Genomic DNA, 21,387 nt, shown 5'->3' with positions numbered 1-21,387 from the left:
TTGTGTACAGGTCAAAGAAGAGCATACTTAAAACTTTGGCCATAAAACACGAAAAATGCTGCGCTACAATCGATTGAAACACAAATAGAAACACCAGCATGTTGGTAAGCACCTAATACTGTTTGCTTCATTTGTGTGGGAAGTCAGTGAAAACGCTTTATAATAATAACTTTATTGCACAACAATTGTACAAGGTACAAAGTACAGGTGGGTCGGGATGAAAGTTTTATGCTAGGGTCGCATTTCGAAATAGGTGCCCGATCGGGCTGTTTGTGGAAAGAAATAATATAAGTGAATATCAATAGATATACACAAGTTATGCTCATGATTTCTAACGTTTTATCATCTAATTGCTGTCTTTTATGTGCCCACAAACACTCTGACGGGGTTCCGGTCTGGAAGTGTGATCCTAACATAATAGAGTCGTACCTCAATAACAGACGATAAATTTAAAAAGAGTTTTTGGGGTTCGATGATTGCACGTCCTCACACACAAGGCAAGTATGACTTTATAACAATAATTCATCCCATCTGGCCTCTCAAATGTCTAAATGTCTAAAGTTTGCATGACCCATGAAAAAGGCTGTTAGGCGTTTAGGTAAATTGACATTGTATAAAGCATTATCTTCTAGTTTGGAAATTATCAACTTGTTTGCTACGTTTATCAGCAAGGGACAGTGGAACGTCCTTTGTTTATGAGACCACGCAAGCTTGATGAATGAGATACACGAGATATACCATAGTAATTTTGATATATGATATTCGCATTTATCTGCTATATTCATTATGTTCAATTGGACAGTGGTGTGCAAGTAATTTTACATTCAAACTTAGAATGACGCTTTCAGCATGACAATCCATAGAGACGTTACTAAGTCATTTGGACATTGACTCTTTGCATGATGGATGGTTGATGTTATCTTCCCCAGCATATTTTTGTCCTACAGGATCTGTCCGACAGAAACGTTACCTTGACATTGTAGGAACGTCAATACTTAACGCGGTGCCATTGTCAGCTTACAACACTGCACGAAAAGTGGGTCTTTACAAATGGTGGTAAATGTCTGGTAATGGTTGAAAAGATCAATGCAGTGTTCTAAGCTTAGCCATAGACTTCATCAAGTCGATAACTTAAAAGAATCTCTAAATGACCTATTTAGAATATTTGCAAATATGATGTATATGACAACATATTTCGTCCCTATCCGCACGTCTTGCAAGTGGCTGAGAAGATAAATTCTCCAGTTATCTATCTCAGTTCATGGTGACCATACATAGCATGATAAGCTTTTGTGATGTATCACCAGGCTATCAACCTCCTGAAAGACTTTGATGGTTGATTGACGACGACCCCAAAAGGGCCTTTCTAAAGAGACGCCGGAGCATTACGACCCTTCAAATGATATGCACCAGAAGACCTAATCGGCCAGGTTCGCAAAGGGTTAAAGAAACGACCCTCAAGGTTAACGGCGCTTTTCAGCCACTCTGACGTTGGCTTTTTTATTAGCATTGATTTTCCTAGATTTATCACTGCAAGACTACCTCACCCGTAATAGTTTGATGTCCGTTTTGCACTAAAGGGGACGTTGTTAAGGTGGAAAGGGTTAGATGTGCTAACGATAGCCTAACATACGACAACTTCTGGTGAAATCCGGTATCTCCGAAAGGGGGACGGTCAAACTCTGGTGATCTGCACGTAACGGTGAACAGATCTTGAACATTGCAAGTATCAACATTGTGAAATTACGAACCGTCTCTTTTGCCCATGTAAATAACGGCTGCAAAATACATAAAGGTTGTTGATTTTGTTGGTCAGGTATCGTACACTTGACCGGTCTGTAGCGTTAAATGAATTCAATGTGTGATTGCAAACTTTCAGATTTATATAAGCGTCAATCAAAGTTTCAGATTTGTGTAAACGTCAAACAATTCAAACGCAATTTATTGAATTGCATGCTTTGTGTGATCACTGAGACATAGCTAGCTAAAGCAAATTATATCGTTTTAACCAGTTTGTAAGCCACAAATATCGGTAAAAACTGCTTGACACATACATGGACGTGGTGAAGCCAGACGGTGCGCCCCCTGGCGACGCGAGCTTGCCTTAGCAATATTTTGTTATGTCACATAAAGGCTTAGAACATGTTTGTTTGAAGTCTTTCTATTTTTAAAGCAGTCGCATCGTGACTTTAAGGGAGGCTTCTTACAGGTTAATTTAGTTCAGTGCAGTTCAACCAAGATACCATTGAATGGAATGGCCTTTATGTTTTCATATGGATAAGAGATCTCGAGAATGATATGTATTCACCTCTCGTAGTGGAGTGGTACTAAAATGTCATTAAAAAGCTTCGAGTTATTCTTAAGATCGCAAACACCTTAAAGGTTTGATTATCATGTCTAAGCTGTCCCCGTTTGATGATGACAAAGCATAAGCAAATCTGATTTAGCGCCATGCATTTTCCAGGCGAAATCCGCTCATATTGAGCTCGTAAAACAGCTATTACAACGACTTATCCATCCATTGCAGAAATCTCTTTGCTGCTTTCATAACCCAAATACCCATTAGGCTCCATCTATTCAACTTACGCGCTGCAATAATAGTATGAAAACGAATCTGAGAGGAACAAGAGGCCAACAAATCTACTTGATAAATCTCAATTCTGACGCCGCTGGAATCGATATTACGGAGAATCTATCACTTACAAGCATACGTGAAGAGTTTTGGGCTTATTCTCGCGCTCTCAATGCTCTCCCCATTTCCATCGATTAATGATAAGGGTAATCTACTTCGTTGTCAATCAGAGAGCATAGCTGAATATAGACAACTTATAACTTTCATGCAAAAGTAATTGCAAGGCATACCTCTGGTAGTCCTTTAGTGTAAGATCCTGGACTATGGCACAGCAAAAAAAGTGTTATATCTAATAGAATCGTTTTTCTTTAACCTGGCATATGCATAACATATCTTTCTGGACAATATAACAAATCCATTTTTTCGAATAGCTGTCTTTGATTCAAGTAGTTGTGAGAATGGTTGCTAACCCTTTACTATGGAGTATATCAGATAGTGCTTTAGTAATGGTACCAGGGATATATCTTGCTGCCCATTTTGTTTGAGAGCTGTTACGCCAAAGTGAAGACATGTAATTCACATTTACATGAATGATGTTGTACCCCATCAGAATAAACTCTACACGGGGCAAACGTCTCAGCGGATTTCGTCCTTTAAATCCGTCCACCAATGGTCAACACTGTTCCCAAGTTTTGACAAATGAGCTTCCACGGATTTCCAATAGAATTAAATCCATGCAGTGTGATGCGCCGCTGAGACAGCAACTGTCGAGGATTGTGATGTACATTCTCCGTGTCTGAGATGGATAGTGCGTATTGATGCAGGCTGGGTTTGATTCATGACTGTTTCAGTCTCCAATTTACTGAGCTTCTCAATAATTCAGCTGGGGGTCGTGACACGAAGGCCGAGAAAGCGTGTGATTAATTTGGGTTCTGACTTGGCTACTGCCTCGGTCGATCACCCGCCGCAATCTCATGAGGAGCTCCTCCAGCTAGGATAACTGGATGTCGTACCGTGACATAAGCTCGTTAAGCTCATCATTGATGAGGACAATGATGGGGATACTGGTGGGCGTATTACTGCATGTGAGATTCGCTCCGTGGAAATAGTTACGAATATTTAGTTACCAAGTTTTTAAGTTACAATCGATATGCATTGTCTTCAATTATATAATGCTATACATTATCTCTTTCACTCTCTCTCTCTCTCTCTCCATATATGTATATATATGAGAAAGCAGTCAACGTATTTACGTATATATATATATACGTAAATACGTTATAAGCCACTGAATAAAAAGATAATCTTTGTACAAACGCAAGTGTCTTATTCAACCGACGTTTCGGTGACTGTCTCAGGCCAGGGCAAGGGCAATTCTGACTGGTTCATTTTGCAGTGCAGCTATAGGTGTCGCTGCTTACAGATGCGGTCTCCAATATATATAGACTAGCTTAAATGTAACGCTGTAGCAAACTTTGATCAGAAAGGTACAGGCTAGAATTATGTGAATGTCGACGTAGTTAATGGTCACAAAGTAGTTTTTAAAGTTTACCATCAATATGTAGGTAGTTAACCGTATATACATGTATCTACTAGAACTCCTTGTTTTACCATTTTCGTTTGCAAAAAGACTGTCCTAATTCATGCCTGTATGAATGGGTGTTATCAGCTTATTCAAAAGACTTGTTTATTAAACGGCGTCGTGTAGAATGGATTTCAGAAAAAAAAAATTACAATTCTGATTACAATCGTTTTTCTCTGCCTATCCCTAACAACTATTTTTCAATTCAATGTTGTTTGAACATAACGGAATAGACACACTAACCCCACAAATAAAATTATCTATCCCTTCTTCCTTAATCCGCTTCCCCCGAGTCTTCCTGCTGCCACAGTTTCCTACTCAATTGATTATCGAATCATGTAATGAAGAAAAGGGACAGCATCTGTATAATTCATACCGTGAAGAGTCAATATCACTTTCCTTATTCATTGATTTCTTCTCTTATTTCCGAATATCACGCACAGGGCCGTGATCCGAGGGTCATTAGTTCCAAAGTTAACACTGACACTGTTGTACAAGTGTAATATCGAAAGCGTTTCATTCCGTCCTAGGTTACACTGATATGCTAGTTATGGTATATATAGTTCTAAAGAATGTAATTGATGATATACAATGTTGGTGAATGAAATTGCTCATTTTAAGTAGTTTAATTTTTTTTTTGCCATAACGCAAGAAAATTATTTTAGGGTAAAGTGCCTCAAGAATGAATGAACATCAATTCTATGTACTAAGTTAATATGCCTGAAGGCGCAGAAGGACTTCAGGTAAACCCTAAGGTCTATAAAATAAGTTCAGCAGTTTATCCGAAATTTTCAGCTAGTCCTATAGTACGATTGCTTTGCCATTTTAGTGTAATTACACCGAAACTTATTCAAGAGTCATCTGCATATCTCTCTTGTAACAGGGCAACGTTCGTTCTTAAATACAAATAGTTCCGTTTCAGGAATATCCGATGATTGGTTACTATCTTGGTTTGCGTTTAGTATAGTTTTAACTACTTTCGAAGAACAGTCGGGCAACAAAGACTGTTCTATGATTCATCAAACTATTACTTCCTTCAACTTGAGGGCGTCAGGATTTCTTCTGCAGCTAGACACATTAATATGCATCATACCAATAAGGAGCCGGTGACGTATGAGAAATTCTTCCCGGAAGTGACATTAATGACATCGTTTATATGGTTATTTGCGAGCATTTTGATAGCGATTGGACCTTATAGTGCAATACCTCTTTCTTGCAACCTCCTTGCTGACCGTTGGTCGATTAATCGGTAATCGATGCGTTTATTGCAAAGCCAACACCAGCAGAAGCCGATAGCTCAGAGAAAATGCGAGAAGAGACAAATGGCAACCTGTCGTTTACACCTGAAGATGAATGAGGTGCACGAAGCGCTGCTAAAGCTGCATTATTCGCTATCCGTGATTGTCATGAAGCATGACCCTGCACTCGCAAATTACTATCGATTGGAAACCATGACCTTTGACCTTCGATGTCGACGTTCGCACAATGGTTGCAAGGTGGTTAAACGCTGTAATCGGTATAGATTGAATTTGGTCATTTCTAGGGGTCCTGATTGGCCATTGGATATCATAGTTAAACTATGGACTAGGTGGTGTCATCATTTTCAAGCTTTCTGATTGGCCATTTCATATTATAGTTAGAACCAGGGACGGGGCGGAGCCACAGTAATTGACATGGTGTAAACAGAGTTTGCGTTCGACCCGAGAGAAACTATTTATGTTTAGTATCTGTATCTATATAGCCGGTATAACCGCCCTTGGGCATAACACACCTGCTTCGCGTGCAGGCACGCGGCACGGTAGCAGCTCATTATATTACACTGAATAACGTTTCACACCAAACTTTTGTACGTCTAGCTGCAATCCAACTGGGATGTCCCAATTGGGGCTAACGGGCTTTTAACACAGAGCCAGTGCCTACCCAAAGGTACCGTGAAATAGCTTGTATCCAACTCGGAAACGTAAACGTGCCAACTATAGTACAGATTTATGTTTTACAGATGGCCCTCATTTTGTTCAGATCAGACTAAAAGACCAATTGGCATATAGAATGCAACTAACGTTTATTGGATTAGGTAGTATGTATACGATGTTTTTATGGACCAGATGTTTCTTAAATGTGACAATGCACCACAATATCTTAAATTCAACAGTTCTTATTCATTATTTAATCGTTTTATACCCGTTTAACCTATAAATCACTGTTTGGGGCAATCGATTAACTTTTTAACTTTTTCATTGCAAAATGTTGAGTTGAGTTAGCTAGTTTTCACTGTAAACCCATTTAAGAACCTCTTGTACCATGTACCAGATTTGCCATATGTCACAGTTGCATTCCGTCTAGAATTCAACGTTTATGCAAGAGTTTACTTCACATTTTTGGCACACATTCAATGTTTTAGTCAATGAAATCAATTACGACCCAAAAAGCAAGCCTCAAAGTGGACATTTAAACAGCTGTTGGCTACTCAGTGATGGGTATTTTTCTTGGAAATCATTTATCATCACACCAAAAGTTGTACGATGTCTCACCTTTGGGAAATAACGTTTTGTTGTTTATCTCACAACGGATTTAGTCATAATGCTTTTGAAGACACCTTTTATTATGGTCTAGCAAAAAAATCATTAATGACATCCCCGGAGAACGGATACGTGAGACATTTGTTCAAGCCCTAGGTGGATATTGCATCAGACGTCATTTCGAGGAGCAGTTTCGAATGGTAGAGAAATAGGCCTGCCTAACCTAAGATTACATAATGCTGCTATCAGGTAAGTACTTAATCGGTCATCGACAGCCATAAACAAACATGTGCGACTGAATTCATTGACATTTTACATCAGCTGGAATCGACGTCTATTTTGAGTTCTGTGGTCTTGCAAAGGTATGAGGAATCGTACAGCAAGCACACACTCTAAATTGAGGCTTTCCCTTTAAATTGAGGTTAGTCAGTTTTATTCCTTAAGTTTGAATTCTAAGGCCATTGTAAAGGGCATACTATGTGCTTACCACGTTTTTCTACCCCCAAAAATCAGCCATCTTTAATTTACAGTTATGTGAATAAAGAGAAATTTATCTAGTCTTGTATCTTGCGCAGTTCTATGCCTTACATTATATACTTGTTGTACTAAGCTCTGGGCTGTGCAGTGTTATGTGAATCTGATGTTGAAAAGAGAATAACGATGCTATGAGGAACCATAACCAGAGGGCCAAGATTAAGTGCGGATTCTGATTTCTTTACGATATTATACTGGACCGCGTCCATGTAACAAAGGAACAGGAAGCAGTATCAGTTTTCCCACCCATTGCCGTGAAAAGTAGCGAATAGCATGGAGAGTAATAACAACATTGCGAGATTTCAATACGGCGAAAGTTATGTGTCCGGATCAACCAGACTGCATTATGAAAGGAAACGGTTAGATGAATGTTTTAAAACAGAATTCATCCGTGAATAGTTTTATGAGCTTGGGTGAGTCACTAAATAAAAATACTCTATGTACACAACAAAGTGTTTTATTCAACCGACGTTGGGATGACTGTCTATCACCTTATTCATCTGTGTGGCCGCATCTGTAAGCAGCGACACCTGTAGCTGCAGTGCGAAGTAAACCAGTCAGAATTGCCCTGCAGAAGGTGACAGACGGTCACCGAAACATCGGTTGAATAAAACACTTTGTTGTGTAAAAAGAGTTTTTCTATTCATGTAATAGCTTCATTTGGACACCATTTTGAAGAATGGTAACATCACATGCCACTGCAAGTGTGAACGCGACAAACTATGTTCAGAGATTGAAAAGTTGCCATGAACAGATAAACAGTATCGGTGTCGAGGCGCTGACAAGGCTTCAGCAGGGCTGCTGCCCCTGATGGTCAAGCTTGTTGGCCTCCCTCCATCACCAAATCCCAAGTGCTGGAGACTAATGCGTCCCTATCGGACTACTGACGGACCGCTGTGCTCTTAGGGCCGCCGTCTGATTTCCATAGGCGCCATACTCTAAGTGAGAAGTCTTACATCAACCCAGGCTTCGAGTTACCTTTCCATTTATCTTTGGTCCAAGCGTGCCCAGGGCGTCTCCTGCTAAACTAGGGTCGCGCCTCGGACATCTTGGCCACCATCTTGAGCACAGAAGACGGAGGAAAACTTTCACCCTAATACTCACAGGCAGAAGAGCGTCCTTCCGGGATCTAAAAGAACGGTGAACATATCTTGGGTGAGATAAGGTGAAAATGAAAGTATTTCTTTCGAAGTGTTCTGTTGAAGTGGGACAAAGGTTTCGAAAGGGGGCGTTTATCAGTGATGTAACTTGTAACGAGTTGGCTGAAGAGAGAATATGAGTTAGATTGAAGTAGATAACATTCGTGGCAGTAGATACTCAATGATGTTGTGGCTTTGGCGTTGAAAGTTTCCTAATGCTATCCAGATCCTAATACTATTGTGAAACTATTATGTGTTGCTTCTGATCAGAACGTTTCTGCGATACATTGTCAGGTGCAAGTTTGTCATCTTCGTCCACTGTCTTGCTGCTGACATCTAATAAGGATACCTGCAATGGTCCTTGGCTTCGCTGCTGATCTGTCGCCACAGGATCTTCATCAAAAACTGCAGACAGGTACCTTTGATCCGTCGTAGAGGCGACCATATTAACGATTTTTTCTTCAGCGAGCGTCAGACCAGTACCTTCTGGCCTCGAAAGCGCTGGATGCACCTAATAGAGTTTATGTAATGCCTTTCGGATTAGAAAATGCACCGGACACTTTTTCGGTCTGCTCAGTGATGTATCTCAAGAACGGGGACTTTTTTTTTCATTGTCAAAGTATATAATGATTTTTCAAACTGGATGTGTTACCAGAAGCGTCAGATGGTCATGTGGCTTTGACCCATCCCCACCTATGAAAAACAACTCGCCGCGAACGGGTCAGAAACATAGCGTATGGGCTTTGAGATAAATCGCCTTCTCTCCCTTAGGTCAGTCATTACTTTCACCATTCCTGCACGACAAACGTTATTAGCTCGCCACCAAATTGACAGCCTGAGGCAAAAGATGGCAATCACCATGTAGCCGTAACTCTTTGAGGGAAAGAGAACTGAGTTTTTGATGTCTACTTCCGGCAGTTTCCTGTCCAAGACAAGCAAAGATCCTGTGATAAATGGTTGTTCGACGGCACAGCCAACCGATCCACATTGCACGAAATCCAATATTCAAGCATGCCTTATAGGATGCGTAAATATGTTTTTTTCAATGAAAGTTATGCTTTACATACGTAAACGTGTGTTAAAAGATCATACTTCGTGTAGTGCAAGTTATAACTAGGGCTGCAAATCTATTTCTTTGACATGAAGCTCTACCACCCACGAGTCGTGTTTAAATATATAGATATTGATTAACTTACCGTTGCAGTCATACTCCAGCGTATAGTGGGTCGTTTAAGGGTATTTTGTTGAACAGCATACAGAATATATGTACGAGAGACTACATTCGCAGACGACTTGGCTCCATTGTCATCATCAAACGAACAGCGAGTAGCTGAACTCTTTTCCTTACAAAATAATCAAATATTTTGAGGAATCCTGTTTCTCTTATCCAACAGGATACATGTTTTTTTTCATTGTTCACAATGTGAAAGAAAAACACCATCGATATGTGTCCAAATATTACGATATCAAACTCGACCGGCAACCATGCTGCAAGCCATTACGCGCCAGGACCTATCAGCTTTAGTTTATGTCTCATACAGTTCCTGCAATAACTTTATAACCCCAAAGTGCTGTGTTTCACCTTTTCCACGAATTTTCAAACAGATTCCGTACACCTGACTGACAAAAAGCTTTCGTTGATGTCTCGTACAATTTCTGCAATAACTATATTCCCCCGAAGTGTTGTTGTGTTTCGCCTTTTCCAGGAATTATCAACCCGATTTCAAACACCTGACTGACGAAAAGCATTTGTTAATGTCTCATACGATTCCTGTAATAACTTCATTCCCCAAAGTGTTGTGTTTCACATTTTCCGGGAATTATCAACCAGATGTTACACACCTGACTGGCGAGAAGTACAAACGCGAGCCTGTGAAGGCGATGAAGCTATCCTTATCAAACCTGGCAGAGATTGCTCAAGCGAATACGAGAAATCTCTAAAGCGTTTGCCTCGATTGCTACAAAGCTGTAAAGAGAAATTAGTCTACTGTGAAACGTTGGCATAGGTATCAGCCCGAGGCAACCTCTCAATCACAAAACAGATTACATCAGCCTGTTTGTATTAGATAGTGCTGTATCGTACCCTAAAGTATGTTAATCTTTGGTTTGTTCTTTAATCAACACAGTGAATGCTAACTTCTAGTATTTTTTCTGCCCATACAAATATTTGTGTTTAGCGTTGTTCAAGTACTGAGCTAGCCAACATGATTTCCGTGCGTCACAAATGCCAGCACAGAGGGAAAAAATCATTAAAACAATCCCACGTTTACGATTCTACACAAACATAAAATTCATCACAGGGATCAGATCCTTAATCTATTTTTGATGACTAATCCGATAGGATTCATTCTCAATAAATCAACATGAATTTAAGCTTCTCTTATTTATCTTTTTCATCGTAAACAGTGTTCTTGACGTGTACGGGGTACGGAATCAGGTGTTCGCTTGGTATGCTTCGTACAAATAAAGGAAGGTATTGAAACAAACGACACAGAAAGCGTGAGAGTAATTGTCAGGGTTTAGATGGCAATCCATCCAAAACCATTAGAGATCTAGTTGAGACTACCATCAAAACTTCACTACCAATGCATGTTCTATAGAGAGAAGGCGGGCAGTTGGAGAAACGTTCTGTAGCGGTAGGTACCGTTAACAGCTCACCAACCAGGCCACAATCGGACAGCTCTATTGAAATTATGCACTATCATTTGTAACGTTAGTGATATTCCTTTAGCCTGTCCACTATAGTGCTTCAATAGATAGATGAAGTCAAGAACGCTCTGCATGTCAAATAAACGCTTTGTGAAACAAATGAAACATGCGAAAAAGATTATTTAGATGAGCCACATGCGCTACGTATACGTCCGTCGTCAGTGAGTCATCACTTCGACACAATGGTGCCACTGCCGATGTAATCTCACCTAGTGAACTAGTTCTACACCTTTGTAATTAACCGTCGTGCATCAAATATTCGTGTGACTTTTACTGTCCTGATGTGTTTTGAACTCGTTTGAGTTGCCGGCCGGCAACTGGTCTTTCTTTGCCGTAATGACCGATGACTTAATCGACTTCATGGAAATTGGTAGCCAAATGGCATGTCCGGCTCTCTAAGGAAACATTTCCCTATGCCCAGGGGCGTCATCTCTGAGTGAAAAACGTATGCGCCATTTCACACAGAAAGTGAAACATTGGTCCACTTGGGTCATTTTGCAAACACGCACGTCGGATGAATATGTATTGGTATTTTTCCACCCAGGAAACGCCCTATAAGCTTGCTATAGTTATGAACCTAAGGCACCTATTCTACTAGCCGGAGATTGCGCTGTGACCTGAATTCGGCTGGTGTAATCCTCGACTCCACAATTGGAATATTGTGCAAAATGTAAATGTATGACTGAAAAGACAAGAACAAAGGTACAAAGTGTAAAAAGATTATTTTCTTATCTATGAAATTCGTTGAGCGCTCTAGTCACAGTGCAGGCGCCATACTAGTGGCATTGGGGTATAAACAATGGGTAGGCAAAGTTGCTCTGATTTAGTCACTTATACCGCTGATATATTCAACATTTATTCAACATTTTTTTTCTCAATTCTATTTCATCACAATGAGCCATTCGTAGACTTTGTCATGTTTCCCAATCATATTGGTACCTGGGTTGAACATCTTTCAAACGTTATACCCCAAATTCATTTTTCTTTACAATATCATTCAAGTGCCGCAAATTGTTTATCATAGTTCACTTAGGAATATAACAGTTATGAATAGTGTAAGTAATTCAAAAGACTATCAGATTTAAAATCTAAGAATACGTCTGCAGATCTGGGAAAGAACAACAACGAAAAACTGGCAAACGCACCAGAATATAGTAAAAATTAACAGTATCTACATAATAGTAGTTATGACATTTTGTAGAATATATAGAGGCCTGGAAATGTCCTGGCGATAAGGACCATGGGCATGCGCACTAGTACTGTAGTGACATATCTTACCAATGAGGAGCCTCCATCTGGTTGGTATACCGCAACGATTTATGGATATCAGCGGATAAGCGGGAATACCCGGAATTGTGTCTAAGATATAAAAAAAACATGGAAATGTCCTGGTTGTAAGGGACATGAGCGCATGCGCGCTATAGTTTCTTTTCTTACAAACGAAATGCTTCCATGTTGTTGGTATACCGCAACGATTTATAAATACCATCGGATAAGCGTAAACACTGCTTAATACTTGGCGGCAAACGGGAGCTTAGTTAATTAGAACTCCGGGCTTCGACCGTAGTAAACTCTGACCTGTATAGTTGATATATGGCCGGTAAAGGTGCCCTGCGCCATTAACTTGTTGACCCAGGTGATAAAGAGACTAATGAAACTTTACGACAAATAGCACCGTGGGAAGTCATTGTATTCTAATTCTGCCTGATTGCCTGTGAATGTGCTGTGGTGTTGATTACCTTTGGTGCAGTGTGTACTTTGTCATTACCGGTTTTAACTTTTATTAGTCAATCTTCCACTTGACATAGTCACACAATAAGTGATCGCTTTTGTTCCTGGAGCCAAGAGTTGATGATTGCTTGATAGCGTATTAACTAATGATATCAGCTATACTCGTAAATTATAAAATCCTCTATTATATATCGTTATATTGTGTCTATTGAAACTGTGACGAATTTTATTATGATGTTGTTGTTGTCACGTACAGTGTGTAATGTTTGATAATTTTGCTGCTATAGTCTTTAAATGTTAATTCCAGGACTACCTGCATGACAATAGGTCAAATTTGACCTGAGTTGTACGTGACTTGGCTAAACAATTAAGTGAAATTAAAACTAATAAAAGTAATGATAATCAAAGATTTTAAAGATTTGCCCTTGTCTTGCATGACTTTTTTCTATAAGCAGTAGAAGTGAACTGTATTGCCATGGAAAAACGTTACATTTGGCACCGTATCGTGTAATAAATGATTATAATTTTCTTTCTTAATGACACGTAACGCCTTTTCGACTCCACTGTTTGCTCCAGTGACTAAATCATGAACTGCAATAACATTATGCATAGACGTTATGGCTTTGTGAACATGCATAACGACTAACGTAAAAGTCTCATTGGTTGTTCCTTATGATGACCTGTTTCCAGTTTCCATATGATTTGCATCACTTGGTTTTGGCGCAATAGAAACAAGCTCAACACGGATATTTTTTGCACACATTTACGTAATTGATAAAGAAGATTTTATGCAAAATCTGAAAACCAGGGGATATTGCAGCCTTTGTGAACGTGGCGAAATTGGCACTATCAATTACTTGAACTGTGTCATGAAAATAGCAATATTTTGCAATATTGCTGGTACAATGCACTCCGTTACACATGCTATTCCTGTCCCAGCCTTATCCAACCATCTGGTCTTATATACCTGCCTGGGCTGAGTTATGTTCCTATGTCCGACTATAAAAGATATATCGACAAACCTTCGATACGCTCAACTTGCACTGCCGCATTGTACGTATGACGGGCGGGCTATTATGGCGTGTGCCAGGTGCGTACGCATAGCTGTAGGATTAGGCCCATTGCATTGTTTGCATACATATGGCAATAAAATACAGGTGCTTAGGTGTGCTACGTAACTCAGATGGCTCGTAGAAACTGACAGGTACGATACCTCAGCACTGCCTATTTCTGAAGGACCGTCAGTCATTTTGATTGCCGGCGTGTGCGACTTAAAGAGAATTAAGGCGACTCTGGCCTTTGTGTCGCGTTAACGTCGCCCATAACAGAAGCATCCTCTCGCGAAGGTCAAATATGTGGAAACGTCGCAGTTTCAGCAAATGAAACATTTTCCTCCGTAACAGCGGGCCGTCCTATAGACGGTAATATCGTGATCATAAATCAAGGCGTTGGGATGTTCTTTGCATTCATGGTACTGTCTCCATCGCTACTTAAAGAGCACGCGGGGACATTACTTTATTTCCCTATAAAGTGCGAGATCCCCTCGGCGGAAAATCGGCGTGCGAAACTTTTCCATTGGGCTCGTAAATCCGTACGTTTCTCATAGTCCCAGGAGCGAGGAGTGTAATGATTCGGGGGCTCTGGTCCAACCTTAGGTTACCACCAACAGGTTTTATAAAATGTGATTAATTCGCAGCCGTGTTATTAGAAAAGTAATTTCGGGCGCATCTGGAGAAGCTATAGTGATTACGGCGGTATGGCGGTCATTCAGGCTGTGAATAAATTTTATGGGGTTATTTGTATAACCAATATAATTTTCTTTATCGGCGGTTGGGGAGACAGGGGGAGAAAACATTCGGGGTTTAAGACTACAGAGGTCACAAGTCACGACGGTTTGGGCGCGAAGAAATGGAGTTTTAGGGACATTATGTGGGCCTGAGCTTCTGCGACGAATCCACGGGGCCTGACGAAACTCGCAAAATTATTGATGACTTGGATTTTTTTGTAAACGGTTTGATAAAGCCTATTTCATGCTTTGGGAATAGTGTAATAGATACTAAAGCCCGGCTCTGCAGGTGTTTAGAATAAGGTTTGAAAAATTGTCATGATTGAATTCACATCTGTAACGTACGTGTGAAACGTGCTAGAAAATACCTGTACTTCTTTTGAATGGTTTGATTATGCGTCATGCAGAGAATATAAGCGTGTACCGTTCCTGAGTGTGCTCTTTGCTTTATTGGCAGTAGGCATTTGGTGGCTGCTCTCATGAAGACATAGACGTTTGGATATTTGTAGACTCAATGAATCATTTGTGGCGATACGTGTTTGAGACACTAAACCTGTGCCAAAACATAAGCGTTTATAATGATAGAGTTAATGCCTTGAATTACACATGGTCCCTGCACTTGAAATTCCCCCAACAGAAGTGATTTTGTGTGCAGAATTACATCGGAAACTTCTTGTCGCCTGCCTGATCGCATCTTGGGTTGAACGTATGCCAAGTGAAATACCATATAAGATACTTAACTGTGCCAAGGAGACTTTTGAAAGGTCTGTTGGGAAGAAGCCCTTGGCACCAAGACAACAATAGAAGTAAGAGCCACACAACTTGCCAAACAGATCTAAGATTGTCATAAAAGCAGTCACTCAAGAAACCGGATATGATTTTGGAAACGGTCAGACGTTTCAGGTAGTATTCACTACATGCAACTTTCGTCAGTGACAAAGAGCAAGATCCGCAAGATTTTAACCACAAACTATGAATTGATGTGCCAATAAAGTAAAGACAGTTTTGGATAGTCCGATAGAAAAATATAAGACAAAGTCAAGACAAAGTTGATGTTACTGAGTCAATTACCCCCGGGTCTTTGAATACAGGAGCTAATGCTAGTTCACGGGTAGGGCTGGGTCCAAAATGCCACATAAAATATCTAAGATTTATTTACCTGAAATAGTTGATTTCATCTGGTGAGAAATTCCACAAGCATTCGGAAAAGTACCATCAAGCATGTTAACAGGATTATTTTTATTCCATGTGGTATATAAGAAAAGTATCTACAGTTAACTTTTAAGAATAATCTCTGGATGACTCGAAACTTCCAGTGAGGCTTCAGAAAAACTACAAAGCAACGGAGGTGTGGCCACGCGTCACCATAACATTCATCATTTGAACACACCGTGGCAAGTGCAAGGCAGCTCCACGAGTTTTGACGAATAGCCGCTTTCTACCGCTCGCTCATTGTTGTAGAGAATCTCCAGCGACGCGTGTTGGTAAACTCGTGATGAATGGTGGAGAACAACTAGAACCAAGATAAAGTAGTTTGATTGCGATGTGAAGTGAGTTCTTACGTCCACGTTATGGCCCAACTACGTGCCTGAGTTTGATGTGGCACGTACAGGGATATCGACGTTTGGTACTTTAGTTTCCTTTGAGTCACGACGTGCCGTTGGAAGTTTGAAAGTAACAGATTTGCCGTGTTGCCTCGAAATGTTGCGATGTCAAGAAGTGCATCAGTCTTTGTACAGCCAGACTATGATGTATTGTGATGCGTTACTGTAGTCAAAACTAACTAAACAATATCAAAGTATCCCAACGTTTGCCCAAAACCCAGTGGAAACCAATGTAGGAAAAGATATACGTGTATTGCCCACCAAGTAAGCACCAAACAGGAATTATACATACAGAGCATCACATTTAACGTAGCTGCATGTAAGAAATGAGTGACGTCGAATGGCAGGAGTGGCGTCGAATGGTCGAGTGGTCCGGCCGGTGATCGAGACGTCACAGATTCGATTCCTGGCGTTTCTGACTATAGATGTCGGGACCCTGGAAAAAGCACTTTCCTCTTTCCGTTCGGGTTTAGAAATGCGTACCTCACATGAGGAGGTAGAAGATGGTGGAAAGAGAGAAACAGGCTCCGCCTTTCAATACCGTGCCCTAGACATAGTGGATAATAAACCACTACCCCTACTGTCCACTTTACTCACTGCCCATACTGCCAAAAAGGACTTTGGAATTATCTTTGCCTTTGATGTAAGAAATATGTAAGAATTCAAATACAGCTACTGTTGAGTTTGAATGTGTCTTGCACACGGCATAAAATCTATAATCATAAAGCTGACAGAACGAATCCACCCAGAACGCCCTCAGTTATCAAGGTGAACGTATCAATTTTGGATACTTCTCGCTGATGATGTCCTTTATCTCCGGCTCGGAAATGCGTTACAAGTGCACTATTGGCAGCTCTGTGTGTATTGCCCACCCATGAGGAATTGCCAAGCCCTTGGGGAACGTTTTTTGCATCTCATTTACTTCTTGTATATAGATTTTTGCAGAACTGTCCTCAATCAGAAGGACGATATTAGTTACCTAAAAGTGGTTTATGTTCACAAACTTGAAAATAATTTTCCTAAATTTTGTTAAGATGGAATATTTCGTGTTAGATTAGTATGTCGAATATTTGAAAATAAATGAATGAAAGACCTTTATTGTACGTTTATGCTCTTACAAGTTAAGTACAGGCCTTGACGATGAAGCATTTCTAAGTATAATTACAGTGACATAAGAACGTGGTATCTTACTACATCTACAACGACTAATATATACTATTATTCACAGGTTCAGCTTCTTCTCACGCCTTAAGACAGCCGTAAATGCACGGACAGATGGAGCTCAGAATACATGGTTTTTGTAATTGCTTAAGCAATGTGAATTTTTCTGTGCTATTTAGATGTGGAAAGCCAGGAAACTTTTCTTGTAACGATTGAACAGTATAATTCTCTCATTGTTGCATAACTTACAGTCAATAGATAAAATGATAGCTGTGGAGAGTTCATTAAACTTTCCTTCAACAACCCGTCATGTGAAAGGTAAAGGACTCCATAAGCCTGTCTATTATGCATCTGGGCGTTCCACGCTCTAACCCTCGCAGGCGTATTTCATCTGCACCTGACATTCCATCAGAAGTCGCTGTGTCCTGCGGTTTGGATATTGCGTGGGTGAAATGAGTTCTCTTAACTTTTAGAGAAAGAGAAATTGAAGGGTCTCAAGGTGCGTTGGAGGTATTGTGTTCAAGGTCTTTCTCTAAGAATGAAGGCTAATATGGGCTAAAGTTTGATGTTTCAGCTTATGGCTGATGCTTTGTCTGCGTGATAGCATTTCTAATCTACTGGCTTGTAAAGATCAGAAAACTAAATCAAGGTCACTTCGAATGACTATCTACTACGTCATTGGTATTAATAAGTGTCATACGGCATTGTTGTCAGCGGTGGCCTTCTACGTAACCAAAATAACGTAACGCTGAGGTCAAGTTTTCTTTCTTTGTTCAAGTACAGCCGCCCTTGAATACAACCATCTAATTCGCTTTACCTTGTCCTACAGTGACTGCTCTGGCCACTCCCTCTTCTACCTTAGTTGATTGCCTTGCCTCCTCCACCAACTAAACCGTAGCCTGGATGCCAGACTGTTTCCAGGGCCTACACAAGCCAAGTCCGCGGCTCTAGGGCCAACATACCCCATGGAAACTCTACAACAGGCCCCCCTGAGGTAGACCATGAGAAACATCGTACGATAGATATCATAGAGATCAGGGGTCTGGCATCCAGGTAAACTCAGCCAAGTCTGTCGTCACAGCAGAGAGACTGAGTGATTTTCTCCTTAAGGCTCTATCCCACTTATCAATCACGTTCTTCAACATATGGTATACTTAACTTGTGAAGTACTGTAGTTGACGTTGAGCGTCATCTTTAAGGATTATGTACAACGATTGTTTCACGAAAGCCGAGAAATGTATTGCGAATAGACAATGAGTAATGACTTGATGAATAATGCACTTCCAATTCATGACAAACTTTTGGCTATCTCTTTACATATTCATATGTCCCAAGATGAGGTAGCAAAAGTTTTGTAATATCGTAAGAGATAAAAGAAAACCATCACAAAGAATCCAGATGCTATCCTCTCGAGATTCCTTACTTTCAGGATAGTCTGTGGTGAATCGGCCCTATCTGATAGCGCGGGTCGGAAGAGATCCGTCTGTCAGGCAGTGTTTGATGGTAATGAATGGGTCCCCCACGAGTTTGGCAGCAACCAAGCCACTCACATCCTTTCCTTCCGTTATCAGGACCCGCTGGCCGGAGAGTCCGATTAACACACCCGTCCCTCTCCCCTTGTATTATACTACGAGTGATTACGCCAAGATTGGTGTTATGGGGTCTTCCAAGGCGGCCAATCTTCAAGAGAGATATTATCGAATCGAATTTGCTTTCTCTCCCCAATAGTTCCGAGCGGAGAGCCCTTGATCTCGGTGGATGTTGAAGGCTACGCGGGTGGACTGTTAATCGATGTGTGAGGGCTTGGCGCTGTCAGAGGCGGTCCACAAGACGCCAGCTCCGTCCTGAAAGCCGAGGTAAGATGCCAGCTCTTCCTATTTATTAGCCTTGTCGTTATCAGGTAAGTAACCTACAATCCCGGTCGTCTCGAGGTAATAACCGATGTATTTTGGATGTAACGGCGGTCCAGGAAATAGTTTGGGAAAGTAGTAGCGTGTTATTAGTGCTACTGGTAATGAGACTCCTCCCGTACTGTTAGCATATACGGTTTACAGGCCTTGAATCTACTGCATTGCTCCCTGAGAGTAAAGCATGTTGTAAAGAATAGTTTCATGTGTCATTTCGATGTTGTAAAAGTAAGAAAACAGCGATATTTTATTAGATGGGACTGACATGGCTTGGAATCCTGACGCTGTTTCATAATTAGCCCGTACTCGTTCGATTCTGGCTTGGGTTTTGTGATGTTTTAACCGTACCTTATTCTCATGAAAGTATGTAAGCAACAATACGAGTGGTTGATGGAGGGAGTCCGAATAACCTAGGTTTGACCATTTACGGTTGGTTAATTTTTTTTTTTTTTTGCTGTTGGAGTTGCGGGCTGGAAGTTACGATGCAGTGGCAGATGGGGAATCAGTGCGCCAATTTTGCGGCAGATTATACGACAATTTCGGTAATGATGCCAAAGTTCACGCGTAATTCGAACCGTGTGTGGGGGTACCTGATGGCCCGTGTACGATGACTAGTCGTTCATGTTTCACAGAAGGGAAAAGCATCGGCTTCCTACAGTTGTATGTGATCGAAGAAAGAAAAAAAACGCATGCCTTTGAATTGGCACAAGATTCAATACCAATTCTCTAGAACTGCAGTTGGCGTGCGGTGGGTATTAGGAATTATTAAATCTCCGCAGCGGGCCGGAGTTAACCACTGTTTTTCAAGCATGGGATCAAAGTGGATGTAATCCCTGCCTCGCTTGATACAGATTGATCGCGGTGGGTGTTTCGGTAGGCAGCTCCCGGGAGACCCGGCTTCTCGGCGCACTGAACTGAAAATAATGGCCTCCATAAGGAAATACCATCGACTTTCTATTTATTTGTGCCTGCTGGCCTCATTTATAAGGTTTCCACATCGCTGCACGGGGACGGGGTGTCGTGGCATATCTTTTGTTTTAGCACCAGTGTGCGCCGTAGAATGTCAAAACGTAGCTGGACGTTTTACATGTTCTTTCTGTGAGTCATTTACCCACCGTTTCTAACGCATTCAAACGAACGACCAAAAAAGAGATAACCGAGGCGGAAAAGTAGCCTCACCAGGCCTTTCTATGGGGATATGGATCGTAGAATTCGTCCAAAAAGGGAATAATTGGCCAAGAGAGTCAGTCCGCGGAAAGGTTAACATTTCCCCCTCCGACAATGAAATCATATGGCAGCCAAACTCCCCAGGCAAAATCATTCTCCTTATAGCCAGCGTGGTTAGTCTGGTAAAGACTACTGCAAAAGAGGAATTGCTTTCTAAAATTTTGCTACCAGAAAGATGTTGGAGGTTCGAAGTATTGGGCAAATATAGTAGCTACTGTCGTCCCTAATTGCCGTTATTTTCCATTAAATTTCCCTATTGTATTTTGACATTGCTTATAATGGACGGCCTAACAAAAGGCACAAACGTGTTTAAACGTAATGCAAACTGTGGTAATTTTCATAATCCCTAGATATATCTTCAATCCTTAATGCAAAAAGATCAATCTGTCTGTAGGGATGTTTGTTTAATGGTGACGGAACAATCAGGCACATACATGATATGTCAGTGTTCCTTACCAAATACGAACACCCCAGGAGTGTAGGGTATCTGCTGCAGAATCTACATGGTGATGTACATACAAACCGTTCATCATGCCTGTCCATGAGCAAATTTAATACACCTCCCAGGTTATATCTAAATGCTGTGTTTCCTAGGAAAAACCTGCCAAGCGTAGTTTTTTTTCGTCGAACACTGGCAAGGGACATAACATGGTCGATCTGACATCTGCGTGATGAAATTCAAAACGAGCGTCCTGTATTTCATACTCTTTAAACAGATGTTACACTTAAGTTCTGTTTATTGGTATGCTTGTGCCTGCACAACAATGTTGATCTGCATAGAAATGATTATACGATGTTTAAAACACCAGTGATCTGGCGCCTTTTCAAACGGCTAAACTGTATTTGTTGGCTCACTTCAGTCAAAATCCCAAATAAGGAGAGAATCCCTCCCTACTACCCTTATTTTTTCGGACCG

General features: G+C 40.9%; 1 protein-coding gene across 2 annotated transcripts in view; it reads left to right on the top strand.

Moving 5' to 3' along the window:
• The window catches only part of LOC136441900 (netrin-G1-like), a 97,012-nt gene that overhangs the window by 12,876 nt on the left and 62,749 nt on the right, over positions 1-21,387 (top strand). For both annotated transcript variants that reach the window (XM_066438448.1, XM_066438449.1), the window contains exon 2: positions 19,066-19,193. The gene's annotated coding sequence lies outside the window, so the exon portion shown is untranslated. The remainder of the gene's footprint in view (positions 1-19,065; positions 19,194-21,387) is intronic.

The sequence above is a fragment of the Branchiostoma lanceolatum genome, chromosome 9 (assembly GCF_035083965.1).
Source record: "Branchiostoma lanceolatum isolate klBraLanc5 chromosome 9, klBraLanc5.hap2, whole genome shotgun sequence".
Taxonomy (NCBI): Eukaryota; Metazoa; Chordata; class Leptocardii; order Amphioxiformes; family Branchiostomatidae; genus Branchiostoma; species Branchiostoma lanceolatum.
This window is presented reverse-complemented; position numbering and strand designations above follow the sequence as displayed.